This window comes from Trachurus japonicus, chromosome 5 (assembly GCF_045865225.1).
Source record: "Trachurus japonicus isolate A0001 chromosome 5, Traja_1.0".
Taxonomy (NCBI): domain Eukaryota; kingdom Metazoa; phylum Chordata; class Actinopteri; order Carangiformes; family Carangidae; genus Trachurus; species Trachurus japonicus.
This window is the reverse complement of record NC_140911.1, coordinates 19,485,618-19,500,007: the sequence shown is the minus strand read 5'-3', so window position 1 is coordinate 19,500,007 and position 14,390 is coordinate 19,485,618.

The window sequence follows — 14,390 nt, the reverse complement described above, 5'->3', positions numbered from 1 at the left end:
AACAAATGTTCAACCTGATTAAAATGTTCTTTTTTGGAGTCAAGTGTGGTTTCGTTGAAATCACGTGACCAATCCTGAGCCTGCAGCGGGGGGGGGGGTCAGTGATGAACCCACTGACCTCTCTCAGTCTGTCAACACGTTCGCACATTTATAGACATAACGCTGTACTAACATTGTGCGATTTTATATTGGTGTAAATGTCTTCATGGTTAAAAACATTAAATGACACAACAATCGGACTGACTGGTAAGAGAGTCAGCATTTTATTGTATTAAAGAGTCCGAATTAAAGGGATAGTTCAGCTTTTTTTTTAGGTGGGGTTGTCTGAGGTACAAATGCCACTAAGTATTATATGCAGTATCACTCTTCCACACACGCTGCTGTTTCAAACAGCTGATAGATGGAGTGATACCCCGCGTTGCAGAGCCTGCCTGCATGGAGGAGTACTGAGTGAGTTGGTTAGTTCCAGATAAACAAACTTTCTTCCAACCAGCTGATGCATTGTGAATTTTTACTTTATATTGTACTCTTGAACTTGTGTAATATTTTGTAATAGTTTCTTGTAGGCGGTGAAATTATGCTTATTAATTTTCCCTCTATTCACAACAGTGTACTGCCTGTGGAGGGAGCAGAGACCTTTCTACTGCAGATATTATGGCCATTTGTACCTCATACAACCCCACTTCAAAAAAAGCTGAACTATCCCTTTAAAGTCAAAGTCAGAGTAGGAGGCTCACACTCGGAGAGTCTCTGTCAGTCATAGTCATGAAGCACAGACACATGTTGGCGTGTGTGGTACAGAGTAGAATATTGTATAGTGTACACACAGTCTTGATAGTATTGCTGATCAGACTAAATGGGAATTTTGCTCCATGATTTTCATTTCATACTTTTTTCATACTAACGAGTTTTTACAACAGTGAGTATTGCATAATACCACATAGCAGTAACATCAAACAAATATTAATATTATATTACATATTATCATTACAAAGTATTGATTATGTCCCGTGACTCACCTGTCCCTCTCCCACAATCCTCAGGTGTTTGACATTTGACCTGGACTGTTCAACAAAGACTGGTTCGATTCTCCTCTGGCAGTCTGCTAGACAGAGCTGACCCACAAGATCTTGTGTTTTTCTTTTTCAAAAACTGATCATGTTTTAGTTAAAACTTTATTCTTGAAAAAAACTTCAAAGAATCAAACACGAATTAAGCTGAGGAGTAGTTGACTAATGATTATCTACTTATCTACTACATTTAGACGACTAATGTTTCACATTAATGCCAAATCAGCAGAGTAGAAGGAAAAGGGAAATATTCAAGTGCAGCAGAAGTAAGCCACGCACACACACACACACACACACACACACATACACACATTTAGTTCTGTTCTCAAATTGTGGAAACACATTTAAATAAGTTTGATTCCTGAGTGTGTGTATGTGTTTGGAGACTTAGACGTTTCTGAGCTGCCTCGGCTGAAACGAGAGTGTGACAGGTGAGTGAGGCCATTTAATTAAAAGGTAGAGAGGAGTTTCTCTGCATCTATCTCATACATATCTGCTCTGGGCTCTGTTTTAATAAATGACAGCTGCAACCGCGGTTACCACACTTGTCAGTTGATGTAAATGGATCACTGCCATTTTCGAGTTCACACACACACACACACATGCAACACATAGACACACATAGTGACAAGCAGATGCATCGCCGCTGTTTCTCTGCCTGTTATATAATCAAACACAAACTGAGTGAAAAAAAAAAAAACTTTTCTCAAAAACCAACAACAGACACACGCGCGCACACACACATGCACACACACACACTGGTTCCTTGAGGCCACTTTGCATCATCCAAATGAGTCAGAAAGAAGAGGGAGGAACCGTGCACACTGGTGTGGATCACTGGGTAACAGTCTGCAGGTCCTCGTGTCCTCGTGTCCACTAGAGACATTATCAGTCACAACTCTGTAACCAGTTGTTTTCCACAGCTCTCTAACAACACACATATGCAGCTTGTTGTTGTTGTTTGTGGGTGTGTGTATGTGCACTTTGCAGAGCACACGTGTGCACACTCAACAGGTGAAACCGACCTGGGTCAGGGCAGGGGGCAGACTCAGGTGAGTTCAGCACCTTTTACTGAATCAGAGCCAATTTTCACAACCCTTTAATCTCTCAGTTTAATCTTTAATCTCTCTTTCTCAACACTGACTTACAGGAAGCTGTGAAGTCTGTGATCATCCATCATTAGTCACAATACAGTAAAGACACAGTTACTCAATAGATGGATCGAAATGCAGCTCATACGCAACCACGTTCCCGTCCGTCGGGGTTAGTGACAATGCTGAGCAGGTTGTAACTTGACCTTTGAGCCTTAATTTTATTGTGGCACTGCAGGAAAGCCACTTCACTGTCGGCCAGGTGTGCAGCTTCTGGGGTCAGCGCGGACGCAGCCTAACCTCCGGCAAAACATGCAAATGATGGCTGATGATTGTTGGGCATTTAGTTTGATGCAAATGAAAGTGCTGCACCTTGTTTACTCTCTGCTCATATGCAAATCACATACAGTGAATTTCAGGCAACTTGAAAACCCCACAGGACCAAAAGGCACCATCACTCCTGATCCTGGGTCCAGTCCTAGTCCTGACTTGATCCTAATCCTGGTTCTGATCTTGGTCATGTTCCCAGTCTTAGTTTCAATCTCTGACCGACTCAGTCTCAGACTAACACGACAGCCGTCACGTGACAGGAAACGAGACAAACATCTCGATGGTCGACTTCCTGAAAAGAGGCAGAGAGAAAGAGGAGAACTGCTCATAAGTGTTTGATCTAGTTTGAGTCTGTTTCCTGTCGTTTTCATGCTGTTCTCCTTCTGAGCTGCATCTGATCACCTCTCAGCTACTGTGAGTACGAAACACGTGTCTCCACATGCCGGTGCTGTCTTTGTTGTATTGACAATAAAATCAGAGGAAATGAAAAGAGACAGAGAGAGCGAGAGAGAGAGAGACGATAGCAGACTGTTGACACAGGAAGAGGACGACACTTCATCTTGTGAAGCTGAAGCGTCTCGCTTCCTTGATGTCAAGTATTTCCTGTGAGAATGAGACACAGTGAAGAAAGGGGTTGTGGGTAAGAACCAATGAGATGGTTTGGTTGACAGGAGGATGTTTCAGTGTCTAGAGTCTGAGGAGAAACAGCAGTAACAGCAGCTTCCACTGACACGTCCCCACAGTGTCCACAGGCTCCTCGAGCTCAGACTGAGCTGCTCCACAGCGGCCATCTTGGCGGTGACCGTCTCCACCCCTAACTCAGATTTGTCCTCCCACTCTTACGTTCTGTTGCTAGGCGACATCTAGTGGTCGTAGTGATTATGACAGGAGCAAAGCAACATTGTTTTTTTTTATTTGATTTGATTTTTATTTGTCTGAAACAAGCACATCAAAAGACAAACAATCTATGTAACAAGAAACAAAACAATAATGATACTGTGCAAGTTTGAGAAGGGGCTGAAGGAAGCAAAGCTGATCAAGTTCAGCCCCCCCGCCACATTGTGATTCATGTCATACAGTACATCTGTAGTTCCATACAATTCAGAAGATTAAAAACATATTGCTCTAATATGGAATAAGACCATGATTATAAATAAAAAGAGTAAAATTAGCTGTCAAGTTCTTTATAGCTGTCCAAGAGTGTATGTTTGTACTTACTTTTAAATTGTTTTAAGTTATTGCACATTTTTATATCCTCATCTAGTCTATTCCACATTTTAACACCACAAAAATAGATGCTAAAACTTTTCAGGGTAGAATGGATGGTAGATTGTTTAAAGTTACAGTTCCCTCTTAAATCATATATGCTTTCTCTGACCATAAACATTTTTTGGATGTTTATTGGTAGCAACCTATTCCAGGCTTTAAACAAAATCTGACCTGTTTTGAATTTGACTAGGTCCTCAAATCTTAAAATACCTGATTTTAAAAACAACGGATTTGTATAATTGTATAAAGAGACCATGTATAATACAATAAAATGCTAACCTAACCTCACTGCTCCTGTGAAATAGCGTCACCTCAGTGATGAAATGATGCCATGAAGGTTCCCAATGTTGTTGTTTTTTCAGTTTCACATGACCTCAGACTGAAACGATCAAAGAAAGCATCACTGTTCAGATTATGATTGTTGCCATGCAACTTTGAAAACTGTTGCCATGGAGATAATCACTGCTGCTGAGCATGAGGCATAGAGTCGATGCGTTACCATGGCTAGGGGCTGTGTTTTGCAGAGCATTCTGGGAAAGGGTTGCCCCTGAGCCTGTCCAGGTGCTCTCTCTCTCTCTGTGTGTGTGTGTGTGTGTGTGTGTGTGTGTGTGTGTGTGTGTGTGTGTGTGTGTGTGTGTGTGTGTGTGTGTGTGTGTGGGGAGAGATGCAGAATATCTTAATTGTCTTCATTACAGTGGCACACACCATAACAAATGTGCTGAGTGGGTATTGATCTGGTTTCTCCTGAGGACAAAAACAACCTTAAGTTAAGATTCTCCTTAAAGTCTGAGTTAAGATTCCCTGAATAACTGTTGAACAGAGACCTATAGGCTACTGTAAGAGATTAAGTACCGCAACCTTCAGGAACTCTTTTAGGTAATGGCAAAACTTTAAGTGTCAAACTGTGGGGCGTGCCTCCCCTGGGGGGCGCCAGAGATTTTATGGTGGGGCGGGACGTGAGAAAAACAACTGTAAAGTGAAGTGTCACCTGTACTTAGGGCTGAATGATTTACATTTTCAATTATATTGCAATCTGATCAAACGCAATGGTTGTAGCCTAGTTATGTGTCATGCAAACAAAGGCAACAATGCCACACTGTTGCACACGTGTTGTATGTTGGTCTCAGGCTCGGCTGAATGTAGCACTACGTTGGCTGTGGAACAATCCCGGTTTTTAAAAAAAAGAGGAGTGTTAGGTGTGCCACATCGCATCAGGCACGCAGCAGGACCAGTAGTACAGCGTCCCCTCGCATACATTTTAGCCCCGTCACTAGACCAGAGTTTGTTTTTTTTAATGACTGGAGCACAAGACTAGTTTTCTTCTACTTCAGCTGAATAGCTGACATGTGGTCAAGACGTACAGCGGAGACCGAGCAGGCTAGCACAGTCTCATCGGCACATCAACTGTTTTTCTTTAGGGGGCTCACTCTCTCACACTTTGAAAGCCCCTGGTTTAGGGGGCGCTCAGTGGTCGAGTGGTTAAAGCAGAAGTAAGCGATCCGGTCGTTTTGGCTAATGCTGCGTTCCAGGCAGGCTTTTGAAACCGTAAATTACAGCTTCAAGTCACGACTTACGACTTTGTAGCGTTCCAGGCAACCCACTCGTGTTTTTCCGACCTGTTTTACCTGTGAAAGTCACTATAACGGCCACTCGTAACTTCTGACCCGTGAACTCGTACCAGATCGAACTGGTACGACTTCACAGGTCGGAAAAACACGAGTTACGGGTTGCCTTGAACGCACCATAACGTCTTGTCAGCCGATGGAGTTAGCAGCCCCCGTCCTCGTCATGGATCTATTGGTCCTCGTCCCTACATCACCACATTCAGGCGCATCCCTTGGCTGCACACACAGAGAGGACTGCCCCTTTATGCCGTTCTCTCTCCTCATTGGATAAAACTTGTAGGATACGAGAAAAGTTTTCTCCTGGGCTCAGAGCAGAGCAGAGTGACTGACAGACCCGTGTTTCAGACCAAACACTCTATGTAAGTGATTGCTGTCGGAGGATATAACTATTTAAGACTTATATTAACACAAAAATATCGCTTACTTCTGCTTTAAGAGCACGTTGGAAATGCTCAATGCAGTGATCTCCAGATCAATTCCCAACTATCCTGCGTGTCATTCCCCCAGTCACTATCCTGACAATTAAAGCTTTTAACTGGATACGCAAAAGTCTGTGTTTTCTGCTGATGTGTCTCTGTTACCTACAACAGCAAATGAGCCCATCAGTGTGAAGATACGCTATTTCTAAGTAGTCTAATTCTATACCTCTGGAAGGCATGGTCGGGTCGGACCACTGACGAAACGATAACAAATAGATACATTACGCTGCTAAAAAAAAAAGAAGAAGCAAGTCCCGTCTTCTTTCCGATGTTTCCAAAACAAATCTACACACGCCGGCCAGACAAACGTCTTCATGACAGTGGGAAATCCAGTCTTCATTCCGGCAAAACACCACCACTTTCGTCTACAGGGGCCAAAATCAACACTAAATGAAAAGTTAGTAAAGGGGCTTTAAAGGCAAAAATGCCCCCAAAATAGGGGCATTTCAAGTCAAGTAGTTTATTTGTCCCAACTTGGGCAATTTGGTTGCAGTCTAGGTGTTAAAAACATGAAAACATACATTCCAACACATACATACAACACCACTGTTTCCACTGCAAGGGTTCCTGGTAAAGGGAGGGGCTAGGAACTTTTACAGGAACTGCCCTCTCACTCGGCCCTTGTCTCCACCCGCCAGGCTCTTGCAGCTTATTTCAGGGCTTTCTCTTGGTGTCACATCCCACTTTGAGTATGACCAGCTCAGAGTAAACCTCACACCCCACCTGGGAGTTTTTCGGGGCTGATCTGAGTACCTACCCCGAGGCAAGGACTCCTTTCGGCCCCAAAAGTTCATAGAAATGGCCCTTCGGGGGCGGTTCCTGCAGTGGAGACACGCACCAACGGTCCCGGCCCCATTAAATTACCCGGAAGTTCCTGCAGTGGAAAGTAGACGTATCTTTAAAAGAGACTGATTGGCTCGGGACCTTTTTTCATGACACTGTTGTTGACTCAGTTCAATTCAGTTTATTCCAAGTGTTAACACAGTTATAGGTCAGAAGTCAGAGAGACATTGGAGGTTATAGGGGAAATACACGTGCATCTCAAACAAAATTGCAAACTCAAACCCTATTGATAGTAACAGGGAATAGGTTTCTGTTCAGAAGCTTTTTTCACTTTATGTTTTCACTATGATAAATGAAGTAATTTATCGTAGATTGGAGAGTTTAGTCACTTCTTTTCTCCTACAGATTCCAGTTCATGTGACCATTAGTTGTAAATCATGTGGAGGTTTGACCCAAGGCTCCTACTAGGTATAACCTCTCACCACCAACGCTGATGTCATGTGACCTGGCTTCTCGTTGGTCTGCTGCTCACTGATGAACTTCTCCTATTCACCTGCAGGTGGTTTTACCTGGAATTTCATCACTGTGACGACAGACTCTTTATAATGGAAACATGTGCATGTGCATTCAAAATAAACCTCTGCTTCTTGTACTGGATCAATAAAGTATATAGCATTTTCTTTTAAAATTTGGGATGTGTCATTTAGGCATGAATAAACCACACCTTCACAGACCACACCTTTAAAGGATAATTTCCGTTTTTTACAACCTGGACCTTATTTCTAGCATAAAATACGATAATTTACTCACCCAGATAACTTTGGTGTCATTTGGAGTTGTTTTGACAAAATTAACCCCAGTGGAGCGGCGCGTATGCAATGCAGCCTCTAAATAACACGTTATCCGCCGCAAAACTCGTTCATTTCACCAATATTTTGTTATGATACACTAGTGCTATTCCCCTCCGAGCCCGTGGTGGCATGTTATCAACATCCGGGGTCTGTAGGTTGACCTACTGACCTCTGACCTGGATGATGTCATCTCCGAGCGCTGCCCGGCTCATTCTGATAATAATCATTCTGCTTCGGCATTCGGGTCCATTTTTATCTCAACTAGCCGGAGCTTTAGTGAGTCCAGGTTGAGGAGAGGAAGCCTGTGGAAGCTGAACTTCATCCAGCTGCTCATTTTGTTCTGACAAGTCAGAAACACGCAGAAACGAACCATAGCATTAGCCGTAGCAAGTTAGCCACGCCGGGCAGCGGTCGGAGATGACATCATCCAGATAAGAGGTTAGTAGGTCAACCTACAGGTGCAGCATGTTGATAACATGCCACCACGGGCTCGGAGGGGAATAGCACTAGTGTATCATAAAATATTGGCGAAATGAACGAGTTTTGCGGTGGATAATGTGTTATTTAGAGGCTGCATTGCGTGCCCCGTACGCGCCGCTCCACTGGGGCTAATTTCGTCAAAACAACTCCAAATGACACCAAAGTTGTCTGGGTGAGTAAAATGATCTTAATTTATGCTAGAAATAAGGTCCGGGTTGTAAAAAACGGAAATTATCCTTTAAAGACCGTACCACTACACCGACCCCCTCTGAGGGTCCTGAGGCTGAATCTCTCTGTTCCGTGATGTGAACATGTTAAACCAGAAAGGTTTTTCTGTCTCTCGGCCAATTAGCTCCATGAAACTAATCAACACGCTGGACGTCCTCATGAAAACAGTGAAGACTCGGTGTCACGTCTCAGATGTGTCCACTCCATCCCTCACTTGTTACTGAACAAGCGGCCTCATTACTTCCATGTGGCTTGTGGGGATTTATCCCACAGACCAATCAGCGTCTCCTTAACGAAGCTTTATCCGCTTGGCTGAGCTGTTGCACGATAAACGCTGCAGTCGCTGATTTCTGTCTCCGTGGAAACAGACACCACATCTCTCCATGCTGTGTTAGGGAAAAATACAGCCCCCCCCATAAAGACCCTCAGGAATTTGTTGATCCCTGTTTGTGGCTCCACTTCACCTCCTAGTTGTTGTTCTTTTTACTTCACTGCCCACTGCCCCCGCACACACACACGTACACGCACACCCCCTGTTTCATCTTCATCTTCAACTCTTTAAAATGCCTGATAGAGTAAAATGATCATGTGATCACATTTCATATTCAAACCACTCAAGGGTCAACTTCACTGTGTTCATTACGTTCTGCTAAGTCATAATTCAGTGCTATCACTGGATTGGTTGGTGGAGGAACATAACCCCGAGGTGATGTTTGGTCCCATGCACCCCCACCCACTCCAAACTCTCTGCTGTCCACTGTCTCCTCTCATCTATCATCCCTCACACATTACTCCCTCCATCCATGTTCACCCTTTCTCCCTCTTGTTCCTTTTTCTTTCTTCTAGTTTGGGCCCATGCTGTGAGTGTGCCACACGCTAGCGGAAAACAGACAAGTTAAGGCTGAACTCTTAATTAATCTTAGCAGCTAAAGCCTCTGAATCCTGGTCATGAGTTTCCGTTTGGTTGGAGCAGGTTTGTCATGAGAGTAACCAGCACTGTGTTATCTACAGTGCTAACATGCTGCAGAGCCTTGAATCTGTCCTCTGCTTTTCAATAGGTGGATTTGAAGGTTTGAGTCTTACCAGTTAACCCTAACCTTTAACCAGTTAACGCTAACCAATTAACCCTAACCTTTAAGCAGTTAACTCTAGCCAGTTAACCCTAATAGACACTCATTCATTTAATTCACAGTTGTGCATAAACCTTATAGCCAGTGACCCCATTTTGTGAGGAACGTAATCAAAGAATTGGTTCTCTCACCCTCCAGCTCTGATCCTACACCTGAAACCCTTCTGGGGTCTGAAATTTACCTGGTTTCTTCTGAGTTATATCTGGTCCAATGTCCTCCTTAACCATGGAGGATTATCAGTGTCTCAATGCTTTCTGTCATAATTTTGCAGAACTGAAAGTCAGAAACAAAGAATTGGTGAAGGTATCATGAAAATTTCCATAGGTGGGTCTATTGCTTGACAAGGATAACACTACTACTAAGCTGTGCAGATTAGTGTGCTGTGCACGGTTGTGCTCAGTTGGTGGCTTTCTAAGTGGAGGGAAACCTCTAACTCTAACCTCTGACCTCTCAATGCCCATGAGTCAGCACCGATGTTTGTTAACATTAACTCATATCTACTACATGTAAAAATGTGATGATGTGCTTCGCTCCTGTCGCATCTGGCATCATAACATCACATCACATTATCACTAAACCTAAAGCAAATTATAAATGTGACTAAGACATTCTCCCAGCTGCTGTTCTGAAAGAGTCTTAACATTACTGAAGCAGCTAAAATGGCGTCTTCTTCTGGGAAGACTGGAAACTACACTGAGTTGCTAAAGGAGAGTAATGTGACAAGGCCATGGCTGGATGGTTAGCGTGCTAAATATCGTAGAACCAAGAGTGAACACTGATGTTTGTCTCCATCTCTGCAGACAGATGTTGGAGTGACGTTGCTGAACTCAAAACACTTCTTCAACCCCCTGCAAATGCTAACATTAGCTATGCAGCAATAGTAGCTACCACAAGAAAAGCATAAATCCAGTTTCCAGTGGTAGCATTAGTATAGCTGCTGAACACAGAGGAGCAGCAGCCGGTAAGGTGGCCAAGACCAATAAGCTTATCACAATACGGCTTTAAAGCTGCTACTTATATTGGAGATTAAATGTGTGTAGGTGCAGCTGACTGTATTTGGGCTGTTCTGAACAGCTGAATTTATTTCAACTTTTTGTAAAACAAATAAGTTCAGTTAAAGAAATACTGCATGTTGTGATGTCAATGCAGGTTTAGAAAATGTTGCTTTGTGTCAAACAGAACCACAGTGACGCAGTTCTTTGCACTTGTCCTTGGCCTGCGTCCAGCATCAGCATGTTAATATATTATGACTCAAGGCTTAGGAGGAGATTAAAACAGTCTGAACATGAAAAGTTTATTGTAGGCCTACTGTGTTTGTAAAGTAAAGTAAAGAGCCTTCATTGTCATTGGAACATTCCTGTCACAATAAACTTCTAGTGTAATCACTCAGTGGTGCAACATACAAAAAACTGCATTAAACAAAACAAGATAAAAGATGACAAAAATATGAAAAATGTAAAAAAGTATTCAACGTATTGAGATCTATTGCACAGCCCCATAGGTCTCATATTGCAGAGTCTATTTGAGTTTGTTCAGCTCCTCGATGGCACAAGGGTAGACGCTGTTTAGAGGAAGTGTGGGCCCTCAAGCATCTGTATTGCCTTCCAGAGGGCAACAGGGTGAAGAGCTGATTTCCTGGATGGGATGAGTCTTTTATTATGTTGTTGGCAGGTCGTAAGCATCGGGACCTGTAGATATCTGCAAGGGAGGGGAGGTGTGTGTTGTTAATGTCCTGTGTTGTGTTGATGAATTGCTTAGTGCTCTCCTCCCAGCCTTGGTGCAGCTAACAAGATGTCGTACTCTCTACAGACTGTTTCTAAACAAATCCAGTCCCAGTTGCTGTTTCTCCTCTGTACTCTTTCTTAATCATGTAAATGCACCCAGGTGGCAGCGGATTAGGTACATTAGGCTACACTTAGTTCAAACCAGGCTTAAATTTAGCTTTAGCCTTAAAGGAATAATGTGTAGAAATTCCCCCCATCTAGCGGTGCGGTTGCCTATCGGAACATATTCTTGATGTTGCATTCACGTGAAATCGGGCAGACGTCAGACAGACAACAGACGCTGCATGTAACAGGATAAACAAGTGGTCCGCTAGCACGAGGCAAAACAATACAGGCATGACAATATGTAGTCATGGTGATGTCGTATTGTTTACCTGACCCACGTTTTACCGTCTTTCTCTCGTTGAGTAAAATGACATCCGGTTGTTTGCCGACGGCCGTCTGCCTGACTGCACCTGAATGCAACATCAGTCCCTCTGTCCTTTACACAGTGGTGACAGTTTTAACAGGCGCTACCTGGAAAACTTTCTCCCTGAGCCGACAGCTCCGCCGAGTTTCCGTGGTTACCTACGGTCACGCTGCCACTGAACGTAAAAAATGGCGATGCAACATGGCCGCCTCGGTTCGGTGCGTCGCCCACTTATGTATTTGTAACAACTCATTCTAAGGTACGCGAAAGCTTTCATTTGTATGTGGGTGTGATTCGACTATAGTGAAATATGTATATGCAAGCAATATTTGATTTTTGATAATAAAAAGCCAAATAAGTTACATACTGGGGCTTATAACTTTTAAATTAGGTTATAGATAGCTATAGCTACCTGATAGCACACCCTTTTATTTTCAGTGTTAAAGCAGAAGTAAGCGATCCGGTCGTTTTGGCTAATGCTGCGTTCCAGGCAGGCTTTTGAAACCGTAAATTACAGCTTCAAGTCACGACTTACGACTTTGTAGCGTTCCAGGCAACCCACTCGTGTTTTTCCGACCTGTTTTACCTGTGAAAGTCACTATAACGGCCACTCGTAACTTCTGACCCGTGAACTCGTACCAGATCGAACTGGTACAACTTCACAGGTCGGAAAAATACGGGTTGCCTTGAACGCACCATAACAGTCCTCGTCCCTACGTCACCACATTCACGCGCATCCCTTGGCTGCACACACAGCCCTGCATGCCGTTCTCTCTCCTCATTGGATAAAAATTGTAGGATATGAGAAAAGTTTTCTCCTGGGCTCAGAGCAGAGCAGAGGGACTGACAGACCCGTGTTTCAGTCCAAACACTCTATGTAAGTGATTGCTGTCGGAAGATTTAACTATTTAAGACTTATATTAACACAAATATATCACTTACTTCTGCTTTAACTTGTCATTTCATTACTAATATACTAGATAGAGAGAAACATGAGACCGGCCCCACAGTGAGAATACATTATGCTGTGATGATGTTGATGGGCAGAAGGAGCGTGAGATGGATTTACAGTGAGAGCAGCTCCCTCCTGCTGTTTGCAGACGTGAGACAGATATTGTGCCCAGCCTGGTATTGATGGACAGTTAACTGGTAATGTCTGAGTTCCTGGAAGCTCTTCCTTACTCCCTCCTTACAGGAGCATTCACATCAGTCTGAATGCTTTTATCCAGGCAGCAAAAAACACACCATGACTGCACCGACTTCATTAATGTGCTATTTTAGCTCTGAACCCTGGTGATGATCTACTCATGGACCCGACCCAACAACTAATAGATGTAATGAGAGCTCAGACATCAGCATGCCCTTTGTATCATGCATTAGCATGTTGCCAGGTCAACATGTTTACTAGTGTTAATTCTTTGTCTAAATTCAGGCTCTTCTCCTTCAGAGGCTGAACCCTTTTGCATACGCTGCACCTTTTGTTTTAATGGCTTCAATGAGAGGCTCATATCCCAAGATTCACTGTGTCCAACTCAAAAATTAGTTAAGGAGGCAGAAACAGAAGCTTTTTGAATGTTTTTTTATATGACACCACAGGTCAAGTCATGTTAATAGCTGCTGTTGATGTTTATCACATGGAAAAGATACTGATACCAATGCTGACGGGGGGCAACTGCCATTCCGACATCCCACCAGTCAGACATAGGCCTCTAATTGTCTAAATGGCAACACTTAATTTTCTATCAAATGTCCCATCTTTCCGTCAATTTTTGCCTTCTATGGTCAGAATGATGCTATTTTTTTTCTTGTTTTTTAAACATCCTGCCTTTCCGACAATTCCTTTGATAGCGTATTTTTTTCCCCAAAAGGTTTTTCACACGGTTAGGCTTAGGCAATGAAGAAAGGAGTTGGTTAAGTTAAGTTTAGTAAAAAAAGACCAGGTAGTGGCTAGACAGGGAGACTAGTCCCTGTCTGCGCTCTGCTGCATAATCACGCACAACCATGTGGGTATTCCTCTATCAGCATGTCTTAAAGAAGGGAGTCACCTGTTGACTAACGCACATTTCCTTATATTGAATACCTTGTCGGGATGGTGGGACGTTTGCATGTCGGAATAGCGGTAGGTCGGAATGGTGGTATGTCTTAATGGTGGGATGTTGAAATGACAGTATGTAACCCAATGCATCAGTTTCTTCTGCATCTCTGGGCTGTTGAAATCTAATTGAAGAATTTTCCAGATGCTTCCTGAACCGATTGTGTTGGTTGTCTGGGACAGACGTCAGGTTAAACTACTCTCTTTAATTCGAAGACATAGCCTACTCTTCTTACATTAGCTCAATGTGCAGTAGCCTAACTGCAGTAGTTCAAAATGAAAATCAATAAATAATGAGTGCAGCTCATGTTTAATCACTTTATAATGTCTCAATAGGAAACATCTCTGCATTAAGGTTCTGTAAAGGAAGCTCTCCTCTTAACACCACAGAGGTCAAAAAGTTGTCGAACATCTTCAGCTTCCTTGGCATCATCCGCATCATCCTTAGTACCAGATCTTTGTTGTCATGGTTACAATATTACTAAACAGCTAGTGATGGTAGAACTGTGGATAGTTGCTGGGGCTAAAACTATGAGACCTTAAAAAGAACATGCTAGTTTCGGTTTTTGGAAATGGTGGGACCCGTTTTTTTGTTATGTAATCACCTTTTCTAGGAAACAGTGAAGGACAGAGGAGGACGAGGACAGAGGACAGAAGTGGACAAGGACAGAGAGGAGGTCACTTATGGACAGAAGGACACAAGGAGCAGATGAGGAGGGAGGAGACAGGAAGGAAGGAAAGGAAATGAGAGAGGGAAATACTTGTTTTC